The sequence below is a fragment of the Branchiostoma floridae genome, chromosome 14 (genome assembly GCF_000003815.2).
Source record: "Branchiostoma floridae strain S238N-H82 chromosome 14, Bfl_VNyyK, whole genome shotgun sequence".
Classification (NCBI taxonomy): Eukaryota; Metazoa; Chordata; class Leptocardii; order Amphioxiformes; family Branchiostomatidae; genus Branchiostoma; species Branchiostoma floridae.
In genome coordinates this window covers 13,876,821-13,895,290 of record NC_049992.1, presented here as the reverse complement: position 1 = coordinate 13,895,290, position 18,470 = coordinate 13,876,821, and the positions used below count along the sequence as shown (strand labels likewise).

At 41.6% G+C, this 18,470-nt stretch overlaps 1 protein-coding gene across 5 annotated transcripts in view; it reads right to left on the bottom strand.

The window, feature by feature from the left end:
- The window catches only part of LOC118430444, a 28,397-nt gene extending 11,318 nt beyond the window's left edge, over positions 1-17,079 (bottom strand). The window contains exons 1-2 of one of the 5 annotated variants that reach the window (XM_035841312.1): positions 16,138-17,079; positions 10,566-10,769 (exon numbers count right to left, since the gene is read on the bottom strand). The gene's annotated coding sequence lies outside the window, so the exon portion shown is untranslated. Of the gene's footprint in view, positions 1-5,906; positions 6,093-10,565; positions 10,770-14,321; positions 14,500-16,137 lie in introns of those variants that run through there. The other 4 variants (XM_035841314.1, XM_035841317.1, XM_035841315.1 and 1 more) reach the window with 4 other exon arrangements.
- Positions 17,080-18,470: the final 1,391 nt, after the last annotated feature.

Genomic DNA, 18,470 nt, shown 5'->3' with positions numbered 1-18,470 from the left:
CTGTTGCGTTATTTTCGCCGATCTTTTTTATAATCAAGATATTACGTACAACGTAAAACCATTACTTCGAAGACAACAAAATACACAAAACGTGAGAAAATTCGTTCTTCATCTCTGAAATTTGTTGAGTATCTTTCGAACCCCGCAGTGCCGTACCGGTGCCCCAAGTGCAGTGAGACACCGCCTAAACATGACTGTGATCTCTCTCAGTAGAAGGTCTACAGGATTTGCACAAAAACAAACAGAGAATCCAAAATACGTCATTCTGGTCAAGACAGTACAATTCTGATGATGAACATTCCTACGGCTATTTATAGATAAGACTTCGATGATGTCGGTGTTAACTGGGATATTGTCAACCAAGTAGGCGACATCAAAGATGGATACATATGGTTGATATGGTGATGATATGGTTGAAAGACACTTTCCAATGGTAATCATGAAATGAATGTCTGATTCAAGTTGTTAACATGCTATTCATTATGAATTCTATGTTATGTGGCGGGTCACGTTTTAAGTCCTGTTTCATGCTTAACTACGCACGGCAGTTTGATTTGAAGGGTTTGATTGGTCAGGATTTGAAAGGCGAACCGTTGGCAGGCCATAATTGAAAGCTGCAGACACGGTGTCCATGTGAGGATGGCGCGTGATTACACTAAATATCAATCAAATTGTTTTTCACGTCCGACGAGGTCGACTGAAGACATCAAGAGTTATTCACTTCAAAGAGCAGGGCGTCCTTCGCTCAAGGGGCCTCGTCCGTACAGTTCAACATGTCCTCTTGTTGCTACTTCCACCAAGGGCTAGTGAGGAGTTTTGGGCAATAAATATTTTTCAGCCTCTGTAAAGGATTAGATAATGTGTATCATGGATTCTTTCTTCAGTATAAAAACTCAGCATTTGTGACCAATCAACAAAGAGACCGGCTCAAGCACAGTTGAACACCTGCTCCGCTCGCCCACTGAAACCCATGAAAACGAGAAAAGAGTGATGATAATAAAATCTGGGATAATAACCTTATCCTTGATCATTGCAGTTGTGAGCGGTTTTCGTAAACCGTTTCGCGCCGCATGCTTAAGAGGGATTTACCCCGGAAAGTTTATTCCATCCGTCTTCCCGTGGCTGTCCTTGGTGCTGATAAGACGGCGAATGAAAATCCACTCTGACACTAACGTCCTTGTCACCTTTAAAGCCAGAGGATCTGGGGATCTGTTTAATTAGCATAAATTGGGGGCCATCTAAGGAGATTTTCCTAATACAGCATACCTAGTGGGCACTGTTGAAGAAAACTTAAAACACGGAGCCGGAAGCAAATTTTACCAATATATACTGTATATCATTCACTTACCAGGGCCATCTTTCATAGTGGCCTTCGGCTAGTTAGTCCTTGCTGTATGTTTTATACATATGTAATAAATCGAATCAAATCTACTGTAATACGCATATCATCTTACAGCAACGCCTGGGCTAGAACTACGACCTGTTGATATGCAAGAAGACCGTCTGATTTGCCTCTAGCCCAACCCCCCCCCCCCGCAACCCCCTTTTTACAAACCACTGCCACGTTAGCTATTACACGACGGGAAAGGATCATTGCCATTTGCATGATTTTACTAAGCATGTAGTATTGATGTCTAATCAAGAAATGTTCAAGTTCTTCACATAAACGATATCTACTTACGCTTAGGGCGTTTATCCAAACACCATTATGTCCTTGACACAATTGTGACATGTACAACAATGAGGAAATTTGAGGAGGCTTGCCCTTTTTTATCTATTGTTCTTAATGGCTAAGAAGTGTGTTCCTCGCGTTTCCTATGATTTTACATGGACATGGAACAAGCTGCTCCCTCCAAATAATGTAATCTCTTTCTTAAGTAGGTTATTGCAAGGGCATTAAATCTGTGATGTTGGGAGATACATTCTTTACAAACCCTTCTATATATGCAATAGTATGATCCGGCTTCTGTATAAGTTTTCATGGAATGTAGCGACGGCATACTAGTAACCAATTGTTGATGGGGATTAATCAATTTTTTGCGGTTAATGTTGGAACAGGTTTAGCATAATGACGTACTGTTCTAAATGTAGACAATGCACGCGCTGAAGACAGAAGGAAAATGTCCAGACTTTGCATGATGTACAAAATGACCAATAAGCTGGTGGACGTACCGACTGATAAGTATCTAATACCAGCTCAAAAAAGAACAAGAAACAGCCATGACTTCAAGTACCAGAGTTTCCAAGCTAGGATTGATGTGTTCAAAAATTCGTATTTTCCCAGAACTATCGTAGATTGGAATTTGTTATCACCAAGTACAGTAGGGGCATCTTCTCTGGATAGTTTTAAAGAACGCTTGCAGTTAGATGTGCAAAAGTTAGGTGTGACGGATCGTTCAGTGTAATATAACCAGCTGCTGCCGCGCCGCGTGCCTGCGAAGCTGGTGTGTTACGCCGAATGGCGGTTATACCGGCTATATAGATACAGATACAGATACAGATTTTCTGTACATGTGTGTTGGCGCTGAAAATATGAAATTTACAAAAATGTATTCCCTAACAATTGCGCCGAAACACGCGCAACATTGCAATACTATTTCATAAGGCCGTTAATCGTTAAATCCATTGAATATACTATTCATCACAAGAGCAGCAAGGGGCATCATTACCATGTGTGCCAACACAAGATCTAGAAAAACTGACATAATACCAGCTGCGGAATTCAAAAGTAAAAATACCTCCTAGTTTGTAAGGCTTCCAAATAGAGACAAAAAGCTTCATTTTTGAGCGTCTTCTTCAATCTTTAAGAAGATCTGAAAAAAACCCACATTATCCATGGATAATACCCGTTTGAAAAGAACCCTGACCTTTAGTGGAATTAAAGTCGGTAACACGGATACGGGGGCCTACTCAAAACGGCTGGGTTATGATTATCATCTTATTAACCTGAATTAAAGATGGAGCCTTAACATTACCTATTCACAACAGCAAAATGCTCCAACATTGCATGATCGCAAGGCTTAGGCTACAAAGATTTCTTTGCCTGAAAATAACCTTCATTTTTAAAGAAGATTTTTGACACCCAAAACTTTCAACTTTTTGTGTGAAGACTTCGCTTCATACCAAATGGTTAGGTAAGGCCATTTGGATTTGATTATACTAGACCCCAAAATTTGAAAAAAAGTTGTCTTCATTAAGTGGTCAGGAAGGTTGATCAAATAACTTAACTCACAGATTATTGTTCTGTATCTTCTTCTTTGAATTACGAATCGACTTAGGCAGTCTATGACATTAGTGTTACTTTTCCGATTTTCTTTTTGCAATATATAGCATACATTTGTTCATTTTACAGCTGCTTTGTACGATTCCCAGTATGGCTGAGAAAGTTTTTTTGAAAATTGATGCGCGCGGATGCCATCCATATATCATGGAGTAATAATCGTGACCCTCTTGTCCTCTTGTGTAACCTTGGACAAGCACGCGGTATTCAATTATGTAAAAAAAAGTCCATACTTAGCGGATGTAACTATCGGTACTCAAGTCAATTACATGTTACATTGCGACACAACAAGCACGCCTGATAGCTCTCAAGCGGTGGTGACTAAAAAGTAGTGTTGCGACAAAACGTGCTGCTGGTAATAAAAACGATCGTGCGCGCGCGATGGCTACCGGAAGTGACGTTTCAAGACGGATTCCTGAACGAGACAATGTGTCTACATACGGTACAGTCACATTTTCACGTCACTGAAGACGTGAAGAGAAATTGGAGTGACTGAGCTCGAGAGGTACAGCAACACAGAAAGCTCAGTCTAGAAAGATTGATGCCCGGGATGACTATCCTGCTCCAACTACAGAATCAGACTAATTACCAACTAGAGATGCTTCACTTCCCCAAGGAGCACTTCTTGTCGCTGGCTATTAGTAGGATGATTACTCACTTTACAACGTTTTTTAATAAAGGTATCTGAAGGCGGTATCTCACTGAACTTGGGGCACCGGTGCGGCACTGCGGGGTTCGTTCACTGCGCCACTGTTGTGTTACTTTCGCCGATTTTGTATGAAATTAGTTCTTTATCTCAGAAATTGTTGAGTAATCTTTCGAACCCCGCAGTGCCACACCGGTGCCAAGTGCAGTGAGATACCACCTGAAAGGCAGTGATTTATATTCACGAAGAAATCATTACACGTGTACCGGCAGTGTACTTCACGTGAGGACTTATGTCCATAGAAAGGTTTGTCGGGCACACTAATGTTATGATTTGAAGTTTGTATTCGAGCAAGTAAACAAACAAACAAACAAACAAACAAACAATCAGACAAACACATATTCCTATTGATATACAAAGCAAGCAGATCTAATATCAAATTCCACACCGCCACACCATAAACGTATTGTTATTTAGGCCTTCTCAAGATTGTGTTTAACAACAAAACATGTGTATACCTGAGGATTACTGATGCTGTCTTGGTACATCTCTTCGAACCGCTTAAAATTCATGTATTTTTCTATCGTGTGGCAGTATTATGGCATCCGGTGGATGTTTGCCCTGGTTGCCCTTTTCTGTGGACGATGCAGTACGTAGACCAAGGAGGTTAACCTCCTTTCGTAGACACAGTACAGACAGATTAGAAATCGCAATGATTTAGCATTCCAATATCTACATAAAGATGAGGAAGGGCTTGCCAAACGTTTTATTTTGTCACTTCTATAGTCTATGTCAAATAAAACGAGGACGTTTTATCACTGTACCTGCATCGATACTCATCAAAACTGCAGAAAGAAAGGGAGCGTCTTGTCACATCTCTAAAATTGCGGTATGAATTAAACGAATTCTAACCAATGATTCTGCCCGCTATGCACAGGAGAATATAACAGATATACTCGTGTTAAAATAGATGATAACATGCCATAAATATATTATTGGTAATCGTACAAGTCACATGGAGCAGATTACATAGTGGATGTGGTATCACCAGACGGGCTTTGAGTGGTGTCTGGTACAGCTACCTTATCTCCAAGCAGATACATGGTTCACCTGGCATTTTTTACATGCAGTTTGACTCCTTTGTGTATGTACATATTTTCATCCGTAAAGATCAATCAAAAGACTAGCCAAATTACACATCTGCTTGGAGATAATGGTTGCTCTCGATATCTTAAGTTAAGATCATGCTGTATTAGTACTTTCCAAGCAGAGGTTAGGCACCGGCTGTTTGTTGACGTTTGTTAGGCGTTTTCTTCCGGCTTTCTTTCATAGGGCGGCCGCGAGACATCAAGAAAACGGTACAAAATAGAAAGCCTGATGAAAACGCCTAAAAATCGTCAAAAACAGCCCTAGCCTAACCTCTGCTTGGAGGAGTACTGTATTAGCGACCGAGTAACGCTCTCATTGGTGATTTATCTAAAAAGCCAAGTCGAGTCCCGTGGTTCCATACCAGGCCTCAATCATGCCCGTCTGACGTTAGGTTGACACAAAACGGGCACAGAACCACGTCATGTATATGATAGTCCAACACACCAAAAAGAGCACCATTTTCTTAACGCTTTTCCATGCTGTCCTTTGTTTGGTTGGTTGCGGTTTGCTATTGTTTCGTATATCGGTCAGCACCACATTCATGCCGCTGACAAACTGACGTTTGGTGAACAAAGAACTTGGCTCCATCGCTTCCGCAATACCAGAATATACGATTACATTAAAAATACCAATGTCATGGAATACACAAGTCATAGATGGACCACAGCCAGCAGGGCAAAGGAAAAGAAAGACAAAACTCTATTATTCAAACTGTCAAAAATCTGTTCCTTGTGAAACAAGACGTATTATGTGCTACGTATGTAGAAGAGCAGTACACTATATTGAATATCCGCTCAGGAGACGCCATACAATTCAAATGATTCACCTCACCTACATTTAGAAAACATCGTGACGCTAGCGCTAGTCCACCAACCTTGCATCGTCAGTGGTGGTCTGGACCGGATATTTGTCTGTGCTGTTCGCGCCCCGAGCGTTTCTAAGAGCCGACAGCAAGTGCGCGTGACTCGGACCGGCTTTTCCCGCGCCTATCAATTCTCCTACGCCACGATATGCAAAGGACCGGTACATTACCGCCAAAGGGTGGGGTGGCTCGTTATCAATACTAGATTACAGACTGTTATTGTAGCGTTCTTTACGGCTGTAGCAAACGCAAACGACTTACAAAAACACAAACCTGCACGGCAGAGGAGAATAAATATGCAGAAATATGAGAGAGCACGTGTTCAATTGAGCGCATGTCATGCCGTTCTTTGTAGCAACCCCCTCCCATTTCGGAAGTAAACTGTTCTACTAATTTCAGTCAGATGGTGTAGGAAGAGTGCATTTCACTTGCAGGGAAAGAAGCCCAGCAGGGAAAATATAAGAATAACTTTCGCCTATCTGGTAAGAGGAGTGAGACCTGCAAGTTATTATGCTTCAAGTTCCTCATGAAGACAGGTTTGGCAAAGGTTGATGTCAATTGACCATGTTCTATCAGAGTCTGGCAGAAGTGGGGAGGGGGGCACGGTGCTGTCCCGGCACCTACTTGAGCACACTATTGTTGCCAACTTCTACACCGCCAGCAATTTGTTTTTTTATTCCAACAGTACATTCCCATACCGGTACATTATTCTCCAAGGACATGTTAATTGCCAGCATTGCTACAAGTAGAGGTGTCAAGGGAGGCTGTTAGCTCGAATAAGACACCTCACACCGAACTACGTTTACTTCACCCAAAGGAAGTGAAGCATTGTTTGGGCGTGTCTGTGTCTGTGTGTACACAAAGTTTTTATAGAGAGCATCCGGTATTACTTTTGAAATGCTGACAATAATTGCTAATTTTGAATGATGTGCACAGATCATATTGCACATTACAATTAAGCCTCCCTTCTGTTCCTTCTTCCTTTTAATTTTAACCCCTATTTTAGCAAGGAGTCTTTTTAATGTCCAGGTCCATTTCAGTCCTATTCTCATCTTCAAAATATGGTATTGTGTACAAAACAATTTGTTCATCTCACAAGCTATTATCTTTTGTTAGTTAATAGTTGGTTATAAGAATAAGTGCCGTGATTCACAAAAGGCTTTTGATTTACGAGTATTTCAATACTTCTTGGCATGATATAGTCAAATGATATTGGCTATATTTAGAAACTGTTTTGTTCTTACCTTTGTCCCCCGTTATTACCTATTGTATAACGCAATGTTGCCTATACGGCTGACTAGGTAAGGGACTGAATGTTAAAGGAAAATAACAAAGGTGATGAAGATGTTTTGGTAAACACAAATCCTAACATCAACTCAAAGTTGTTTTCTTTGCTGTAATTCAACTGTCCATCTCTGTTCCTGTATATTTGACGTTCCAGTTTATATGTTTTCTGTTATACTTAATTTATAATGTTCTGTCCAGCGGTGCCGTACATTAACGTTGATGTAAGCCAGTTTGCTTGAATGTGGAACCACTGTGTATTGCATAACATTCAAGAGGCAATAAAAAACTCAGTAATGTTCGGGTAGATTCAAGAAGATTCCACTCATCTGATATGTTCTTGCAATTAAATCGAGAGCTGAAGCATCACAAATGTAACAGGACAGATGAGCGAGGTCACAGAATGCTACTATCGTGATTGTCTCGTTATCTGCTGGCTTGATGGTCTCCCGGAGGGGAGAGCTGACATTTTCCAAGCGGAGGTTTGACCGATCACAACTGCTATGACGATATAGGGCCACACTAATCTTATTTGTTGCTTCGCGGGTTCGCCTATCCATTCTTATTCATTTAAGACAAGTCCCAAGAGAAAATAATACAGGTTTTGCTATCACAAACCTGTCAATATTGCCATTCAGAGCCAAATACACACATAATTCAGTCGAAAAACAATGCCTTTCATTCAGAATATTAGTAACAAATGAAGGAAGGGATTCATTGTATAAGATGCCGCTAAACTCCTCAGACTGTTGTGTTTTTGTGTTATTCAATAATCATACAGTTATTTAAAAAGTAACTAAATACTGTACATCAGATGCACCCATTCAAATTCAAGCAACATTTAATTCAATCAATATAATCGTTCAAAATTTAATTAGGCATTTTATATTTACGAACTTCGTCCTCATGTCCTTTGAATTACTGAAACTCAAGATGCCTTTCCGGTATGGGGAGGCGATTGTTTAAACAATAGATGTAAGAAATGATGTATGTGTGCGTTGGTGTGTGCGTCGTGAGGGTGGCATCTTTTATTGCAAAGCTTTTAAGTACAGCTATGTGACCGCTTCTACAAGATACAAGGCGTTCGTTTACTACTGACTTGTCAGCAGGAATGTCCTTTCCTTAACTAGAGATATTCTTTAACTCTATAAAGTAACGCTGAAATTGGGAAATGCAGGTCTGTGACATTGCCTGTCGCCGTGTGTCATAAAGTGACCCATGTCGGTGCCCCATTGCCAATTCCCTTGACTAAAAGGCACAAGTGTCGCTCACTAACGCGAGCTTGACTGACAGCTCTACTCCCAAGGTTAGTAACATTGCAATCACACCAAATTATCCGCTAATTACCGGGCAACGTGGGAAATCAGGTAATGTCTGACGAGCAATCAAGCGCGGCCACCTTTTGTTACCATCAGGTCGGTCACCTTGAACATGTGAAAGTATACGCTCAACGCTAAAGGTGGCATATCATTGCACTTAGGCACCGGTGTGGCACTGCGGGGAACGAAAGATTACTCAACGAATCTCAAATGATTTTTCTTACGTTTTGTGTATTTTGTTGTCTTCTGAGTCATATTTTTACGTATTACGAAATATCTGAGTTATAAAAAATCGGCGACAGTGCCGCAGTAAACGAACCCCGTAGGGCCGCACCGGTGCCCCGAGTGCACTGAGATACCAACTTAAATTAGACCAGCTTGCGCTTCCCAACGGATGACACAGTAACATGCCAATTTTACAGCATCTAGGTCATTCTATGGTTAGATAAGAGAGGATGGACGGGTGGTTAAGTGTCCTGTACGTTTTTGTTGTCGCGATTATTCATCCATTCTCGTGTCCATATGTTGCACTTTATACGCGTCCTAGTTGACACAGTCACCTGCATTGCCCGATTTGATCTGCATTACGTTATGACCTACATTTTCAGAGAACCATACGATATTTCAAAATATTTAGATGGGCGTGACACTTCGATTTCGAGTGCGGACCACGAACATTATGTGGCGTTTTAAGCAAAATGATTCCTTAAAATAGCCATATCTGTTTATCATCATACTCAGCTCAATTGCTGCTTTAAAAATCTTTAGTGACAGCATGTTCGTCTGCAAAATGCGTCTTTGCTGAGAGAGTAAAATAGTACATATTTCATTTCAGCAATATACTGTTCTTAGAAGCACATATGGTCGTCGCAACGTGAGATAACAGGAAGATCTGTAATACTGGCCATAGGTGGTCCTATGACAGGGCCACCCCACATATGTTTCTGATAAGGGTTCAATAAAGGGACAGACCCCAGATCTGCCCACATCAGTTCTGACCAGGCAACCACAGAGTGTGTGTCTCATCTATATTCTCCCATTCACTGTAATCGCATTGACAATTCTGTCCTTAGTGCTGAAACACCTTCACATCGGCCGGCACCCGCAGCCATGACCTGTCAAAACCAAGAGTACAGGTCAGCTTGGCTCCTGTGTCCCTCCAGGTTTCCTGTCTACGCCTGGCGTTTGGAAAGTGACTGACGCTGTCGTATGGAATTCATGTATACGGATTGGTGACACGCAGTTAGCGGGTTGCAATAACAAGTGACGGCTTCTAACCACGGTTGTGGTGACACCACGATTGACCTCTGACAGGGAACAATTTTCCCCGTCATCTCAATTCTGTTAAGCCAAACACAAATGTGCAGTTTACAACGCTGGCAGCAAATAGGCTTCAATATTGTGCCTTATGTAGGGTAAAAGTTTGCCCTTGAAAAGGAGGTAGACACGTAACGAGACACATAAAAGTCTGGGACATATTCGGTATGCGTTTCCCTTAAAAGAACATTTATTACTTTAACAACGTTTTTTTTAAAACTTTCCGAAGCCAGGGTTTGTTTATAGATGATTTGATAATGCAAAGATAAAAGGTGGGTGTATAGCAGCCATGAAGTGGGTACGGCAAAAATCCCGCGTCTAACAGCCTAGGTCCACCCACACAATAGCGTGTGGTCAATAAATGGTTTCTGATCGAGCCATACATAGAATACAATTGTAAGAATTTGAACAGACAGGAAACAAAACGAGAGATTACAAGCTCCCCTGGTCAGGAAATGAGTCAGAGGATATATATGTGTATTAAAGATGCCCGAAAATAGTCCCCTGAAATAGAGGAACTCTTCAAAATACCTATGTCAAGTTTTTGTTTTAATTGATTATTTGAGAAGTTCTCAAATAAATAACTACTTTTAGATACATTCAAGGTAAGATAAAAAACAACAATTCATTGCTATGTCTGATGTGTTTTTACATACATGTATATAACAAAAGACAAATTCTTTGCATGAGAACTTGAGTCATTCCTACCTTTAAACGAGCCGCATAAGTCTTCCCAGTGAACCGAAGAATGCTTTTCTGTGACGGCGGGGTCCTAGTGGGTTCGGCGGCTGCCTGTCTGGCTGGAGCGGCGATGGTGGTTCTACTCGGAACTCTAATTCACCCACTATCACCGGGTATCCACCAGGCACCTCCTTATCTTCGCTCAGGACACCATCAGCTTCGCCCAGGCACCTTTCAGAAATAACAAGGGCGTGTAAATGAGCTTTCCAAATGGGGTTTTAATCCAGTTGCATCAAGCTTCATGTGTAAAATCAATGACATGCCATTCAGAGCCATATCTGATGGTGCTACGTTCTTAGCGATTTCAACATAGCGTTTAGTGCTTTCTAAAATCACGGTAATGAAGGGTAGAAATGAAAGTAGGGTGTTTTTTGTTACGTGTAAAACGACTACATTACATACATATAAGTTAGATACTAGCTTTGCCTGAAGCTGGTCGATTTCTGGTCAATACTGCTTTTAGAGTGCACAAGAGATGAGAATAGACGGAGGGGGATTACTGACAATGACAACTACAATACACGAAGAACATGAATCATAACGCTGTTATCTTGATGTTGACGGAAATGAAATGGGAAATGAAGAGCCGGTGACAGGAAATGGAGTTTTGGTGGCCCGTGTTACTGCGGATTGCGTGAGGTCGTACCGACTCAGCTGCGGACTGCCGAGATTGAAGACAAATCTGCAATTAATGCGGCACACGACACGCGCACAGGACAGGGGCAGGGAATGCAGCGGCGCGGATTAGTGGGTGGGTGAAGATGATAGGAGAGAGTTTCAAAGGGAGGTGATGCGAAAAGGAACGTTAAATATGGGAAACTTTATCAACAGACATTATTGAAGTACAATGTAAATGCAATGATTTAGTCCTCCTCCGTATTTGCAACAGTCTGTGTCTCATATCATGATTTGTATATTTTGGCCTTACTGCAAATGTATACAAGTATCGTCGTTTTTGTTTACTCACAATTCTTATTATTACTGGTGGTAATACCCCATTTGGCGAAAATCGATCGGACGACGATTCTGCGGCAATCGCACGAGCCTTGCTTATAATAATAACTTCACTGCACAACAATCATACAAAGTACAAAGTATGGCTTATATGTGCCAGGGACGGTTTCAACCCTCAATACGCGCAACCCTCTATCGATCTTACATATGGCCGATCGTCCATCGATACGCCCGAAGATCGTGGATAATGTGACAGGGGTATGAAGAACACGCAACTACTGAGCAATCAAACCTTTGTACGTTGCCACTATAGTTTCTTCATTTTAACCTGGTCTAAAATTATCAAGTTCGAGTTTTCAAGTTGTTTTGAGAATATAAATGGTGCTACAGTTTTCGTTAAAATTTCCGGTAATTATCATTTACGATGAAACAAAATACATACTTGTAAAGTTGTTGAATTGAGGCCAAACCGTTCACAAGGCCAGTTTACAGAAAAACAATCTGTGCCACCTACATTTCTTGGAAACGAGCCGCACATTGGAATGGAATAGCAATTTTCTTAAATCATTTGATACATATGCCTTACAGGTAGGGCTGAATGGAATGAATTCGCCATCCAGATTCCTTACCACAGGCGCCGCCAAGGATGGATGAGACATAACAACATCTATATCAAAAATAATCGCCTTGAAATTATGACTGTCGCATGCGTCTGATCATTAGAAGGGCGTTTGGCTGCGTTAGGAGAATTCATTTTTACCGATTACAAAATAGACTCAATTGCCCATTACGCAACACTGACATAAAGAAAAAAAATTGACAGCCTAAAGCGACTACTACAGAAAAATGTTGGCATATTCTGAACACGAAATAGGCTATGCTGAACTTCGTGAAAAGTCACATGCATTTCGATATGATAGATATGAATGCTGCACGAGTTCAATCCAAGGGGAGGCAATCGCATTAAGATTCTGGTTGTGTTTCTTTATTGATAACGAAAGGCTTACACTAGCAGGAGAGGGTATATCTATTCTGCACAGGATGAAAGCACCAAACGGTGATAATCTACGACAGCTTTTAGTTTTACACTGAACCACCTAGCAATGCACAACATCAACCAATATTGCACAGCGTGTTTGTCAAAAGCGCCCCCTACTGTTTGCCACCCGCCACTGAACCAAAACATGTCGAAAATAGATAAATCGTCATCTGTTCGATTTGACATACATACAGAAAGAAAGCATTTCCATCTTCTGCGTAAAGAAGGAACAGGTATAACGGCGTTTTTGTTCACTTGTTCGAAGATTAATGTCAGTGTCTTGTACACCCTGACCTTTCTGTGACCCCACATTTATTTCAACAAGCGGTGATGTGACGAACGCAGCCAAACGCATCCTTGTCATTCCTGGTCCATGTCACGATACATCGGGACATTGGTTAATGAAGCCGGAATTACTTATAGTCATATGTATATCTTGAATACATCATGTATCACACTTTCATAATATGTGGGGAAAAGACCGGATATTCAAAACACATGCAATGACAGGTTTACGGTTAGGTCATAATTGTTTTTCGTTACAGAAGTACAAAATTTTATGATGATTGATTTTCATGTCGTTTATATCATCCGTACTGTATCGTTATTCATTATTCAGATGTTTTAACAGACAATTGCTTCACACCTCTATGGGCATTGCACTGACACAAAGTATTGTGACGCGTTTCTATTCACGCGGTTTATATTTCTTGCGTCAGTGTAGTATGAAACTTTTGTTTCCGCTAGTATATTTTCTATTGAGCCCAAACAGAAGTTATTGTTAATTTTTACAGTAGCATGAATCTTTCCAGTGTCATGATTCAATTCTTCACTTCAATTAATATCTTTGGGATTCAACGTATGAAACATTCTACGTTACTCGTTAGTTGTTACTTTTGCAATTAATAACACTTTTCAAACTGAACTTGCACAGTTAGTTGACTGAAATGCTATAGTATGAAGCATATTCTAGCTGTTATTTTGTAACAATAGTTAAGTCGACGTCGGGGCACTGCGGTTTCTACGGTACGAAGACTTTTCCCTCTCTGGTGTGTAACATAACAAAGTGCCATAAGGGGACTCCCTGTTGGTAAATAGGTTATGTAGGTATATCAAGCTAAATGAACAAATGCATTTTGTGTCTACATTTAAGCCCCACTGGCGTCCCCCTCAAACAGAAAATAGAGCACAGACGGCATCTAGTTAGGCTCGGAGAGGACACCCCTCTGTCTCCACCGAAGAAAACCGACGCCGCTAAGAGACACGAAGGTGGCGTTTATCCCAGCGTGAGCGGGTTCAGGGAGGATTAATGCCCAACAGCCACTAATTTAATTGACCCTCCCCGTGCTTTGAGCCACGGTTGTCCGACTTAAACCCATAATTTCTCCTGCTAGTTGGTGACGCCCGCGCCGGGTGATCCGCTTCTTTTCTCCATAGGGGCCGGGGTGGATATCCCAGTAGCTCTTGGAACGACTCCTTTGTAAACATCTTCAAACCTTTGGTGTGTGTTAGATCCTCAACCGTGGTGTGCGATAGATGCGATAGATGCGCATGATGTGTGATAGATCTTCGTAAGCACCAAACACACAGCTGAAGAATATCAGAAGATTTTGGCAGAGATATATGTGTAGAGAAATATTAGAATGACAATGTCTCTTATCGTCAGGTAAGGAGGTCTATGTCTATGGAACTGTATGGGGAAGGGAAACTTGATCAAGTAGCACACCTACCTTTGTTGTCATAACACGGAAGACACGAATTCCCCTCTCTTTTCTGTACATATTGAGGACTGTACCATCATGGCCGATGGATGAAAAGACATGACAATTCGGAAGGTGTTTACCACGAGGGTCAAAGGTCAAGAGTAGGGGCAACTCAAACATGCATATTTACCGGGTGCACAAGATGCACCTAGACTGGGACAGAGATGGTAGAATCATGTACTAGAATGTTACGTTGCTATGGCGACGAAGAGACAATGCATGCTGGGAGAAAAGGTTGAAATTATGAAGTTGGGGAGGGATGTCAGTGGAAGGTTTGCGTTTGTTGGGGGTGGAGGTCCAATTTCGACTATAGTATATGGGCTGGTTATGTTATTGTGGTTGCAAAGTTCAGTATGTCACGTAATGGGGTACAGAAATGGTCAGTCCCCCATGGACCTCCCATTTGAACGCCCTGTCGACGTGGGGTACACATAACAAAGCACCCAGTCGACCGGGGCATTCTTGTAAAAGAAAGCAGAAGAGGTATGACGTCGTGAATTGCTCTGCTGTTTGCTTGTCCTATTTATTCCGCGGCTTCTCGGATACCCTAGTGTTCCGTAGAAAAATAATCCAGCTATTTTCAGTCCTAGATGAGACTCAAAACAATAGCACCTTATATATATATATTTATATACACACATCATATCTACTCAATGTTACTTGCATTGTAAGAAAGGAAGCAATAAAGAAACAATTACAAATGAAAACAAATGCAGTGATTACCACGCTGCGGGAGAGACGAAGGAGCGGGCATTGTTTACTTTTGTAAGTATCTTTATTTTTAGAATCCCGCCCCGCATTTTACACCATGTGTTCAGGAAGAATCAGTAGAGAAAAAAAAATAGCACAATATTTTTGTAAGGGTTAAGGCTATTTTGCCAGCCAAGTGTTGGTTTATTTGACCGATAGGGCAAGTTTGAGAAGAAAACATTCCGATTGGTAGTCTGTTTCCGGACCATGATCGAGAAAAAAAGCCTGCCTTTGTGCATTATTATGTACGGCTGGAGTGGGTATTATTATCAGCTGTGTGAAAATCATTTGTTTGCTGAAGAGGCGTATTCGACTATTCGTCATGCGCGATAGGCATTGTCCAATGTCGTCCATTGTTTACCCCTTCGCCACCCCCCTCCTCGCGAGTCGTATTCTGTACTGAGAGCGTTCTTTTCGTGTTTTTGCCCAGACAATATAAAACACTTAACGGGACACTTTCTGAGAGGGCTAGTCTTCTGTGTTAGGACCATTTAAGATACAAGCATACCTGGCATGACAGGACCCTGTACCGGCACAACGCTCCATTGTGAGACAAATATGCCTATGCAAACTGTGCTGACACGCCACCAGATTTAGAGTAGGGGAGGGGTACACACAGCAGGGAGGATGGATTTTTCTCTCAAAAACAGATTTTTTTTCTCCACACTCTTTTGAATTAAAAGAATATTTCCTTTCAGGTCAGGAAATTTAGAGCGCGACTGTTATTTTTTTCAAACAGTCACAACTGCCACGCGTGGTTTCGGGTTTCTGCTCTCGGTGCGACCATTGATACTGATAGGTGATACAGCTATGTTTTTCTACCAGCGATCAAAACAGATGAAAGAGCGAAGCGTTAGATACAGGTACGATAATGAGCAGGGAATGCACAGACTATGAAGGACGAGAAAATGAAATGCATCACAGAGCATAGGCAACAACATCAACAATAACAAGAATATCCCCACAATTATCCGAATGTTGGTGTCAGATTTCCGTAGGTACAATGACATAACGTACAACGTATCGCACTCACCTGTGCTGTAAGTTGTGGCACGTAAACCACACGCAATCCAGCTGAGATACCCAACTCTTCACCGATGTTGCAGTTCCGCACTGTTTTGTCGAATCGCAAAGTCCTCGCCTTTTTCGGCATTTTCTTGTAAGACGTCTGATGAGGTCCTTCTTAAGACGCAGCGTCTTGAGAGAACATTGCGTGCGAGCAGTCAGCACAAACGAGGCTTGTTACAGCACTACTGGGAGGGTGACACGGTCGGCTCAGATTTCAGCTGTAGAGATTGGCCCCGATTGTATAGTACACGGTAGAGGATCCTAGTATCGTGTTGTCACCGCTATTAGCGAGGTCCTTTTTCCGAAGGGCTCGCGCGGGGCTTTGGCGTCGGGCGGTCTTGGTTACGGCACCGAGAGGCAAGGCATTGCACGATACGGGGACACATCTGACAGAACATGTGCTTCGGACGTATTTCCCCTCTCACACAAAGATCTTTTATCCAGTTGAAAACGTCAGGAAAACGAATCTTGCATTCTTGTCCCCCTCCATAATTGTTCTGACACAACCTTCACCGCATCCACGCGTCATCGGACGTCATTCCAAACCGTCACAAAGCAGTACTCTTCCTGTCATACACACTACGCACGGCACTGGGCAGTTCCGCAAGGTAGATCCATTCAAACGTCCAGTACAAACTTCGCCGCCATTTCAGCCACACCTCACCCCGTACACTCTTGTGGGTTTATTCACTTACTGAGCGAAATGGACCAGTTCCTGAAATATACACAAAACAACAGGATATCTAATGTGCAAAACGAGCCCAGTTCAAATGCCATGCGTGGGCTGTAAGCAGAGGGTGGGACTAATTGAAAACTGGCACGCTTTGGTGATCACCAAGTCATATTTAAGCCTGTGTTTGTGAACAAATATCTCGCACAGAGAGGTGGGATAATTTGTGTTGAGTTAGGGAACGTCTGGGCAGTTCCAAGGGAGGTTTGCTGATGAAGGCAATCCCTGGGATTAGAACCTACCATTGCAAAATAGGGGTGGTGATTAGATCGTTAGATATTCTAAGTCGTGAACTCATTGATAATAAAGTTCGATCATAGACATGGAGATCGATATGCCATAGCTACACACTTGATAAGAAGATCTTCAGTATGAATTATCTATAAAAATCTATTTGTAAGTACAGATTTTTGCCTTTGTTTACACCAACCGTGCCTACACCCCTTTGAGTCAAGAAGACTGGACCGGCAATAATACACTGTAAATTTGCATTAGACGGCTCCCCTATTGACACCACCACCGCCTTGGTTAGACCAATCTATACGGTTAGCACACGGTCTTTTGGTCAGAACAAGGAGGCCCCTTGTAGTTATAATAGGCAGCAGCGCTCATATGAGAAAAGAGTATAATTTCAAAAGTTGATTTTGTATGATGATTCAATGATAATGGTAACTACCCGAAAGATATTAAAAAAAGAAATATATTCCTCGACTGGAGAGCAATGATCGGTATTGTGAAACATTTAATGTTAATGAATACTTACGGCAAACGAAAAAGAGTAAACTCTCTTAGATACAGATAAATTTTGTGTTATCACTATTTCATTTCTCCTTTCTTCTTACGTTTATCTACATTAGATTTTAGTACTGGGATGTTTATATCTAGCAAAACTAATGAATTATCCTTCATACTTTACTGCTTAAATTTCTGATTTAAGGAGATGAGTCCAACTTTGAGAGAAAATACAACTCCTAGATTTCGTCCCTGTAAATTGACAGGGAAAGATTAAGTTGTACCCAGATCTTTGGGTACAATGTCTGGAACAACCTACAGCCAGACACACGTAAGGCTCCAAATCTGACCTAATCTAAGAGACTCTAGAAGTAAAAGAAATGACCATAACAAACAGACACAGACCATGAACCATGAGCTTTCCCTCTACTGTATGTTTCTTTACCATGTATATGTAATAATATATGTTAATAGATTTATTAGGCCTCAACGTAATCTGTATCTCTGTTATATTTTATCTGACCCTTACCTCCCTCATAACTCAATGAAAAGCGGCCTGCAGGTCGATTTGAGCTTCCATGAATAAAGGTTCAAAGAAACAAAGAAATCTAGCAAGACGCAGGCGTAATCAATAGGCTATTGGAGGAAGAGGAAAAACTACAACAACAGTGAGGGACTATAGTATCTTCACCTGTGTTAACACGTGGACACGTACTGTATTGTTTGTCGGATAATTGGTGCGGAAAATGGGCCAATATGTCGTTGTTCTTTACGAGATATATCAGCATGCTTTTTCAGCGTGAATCCCGTTGCTATGGTGACGACACGGAGGTCAA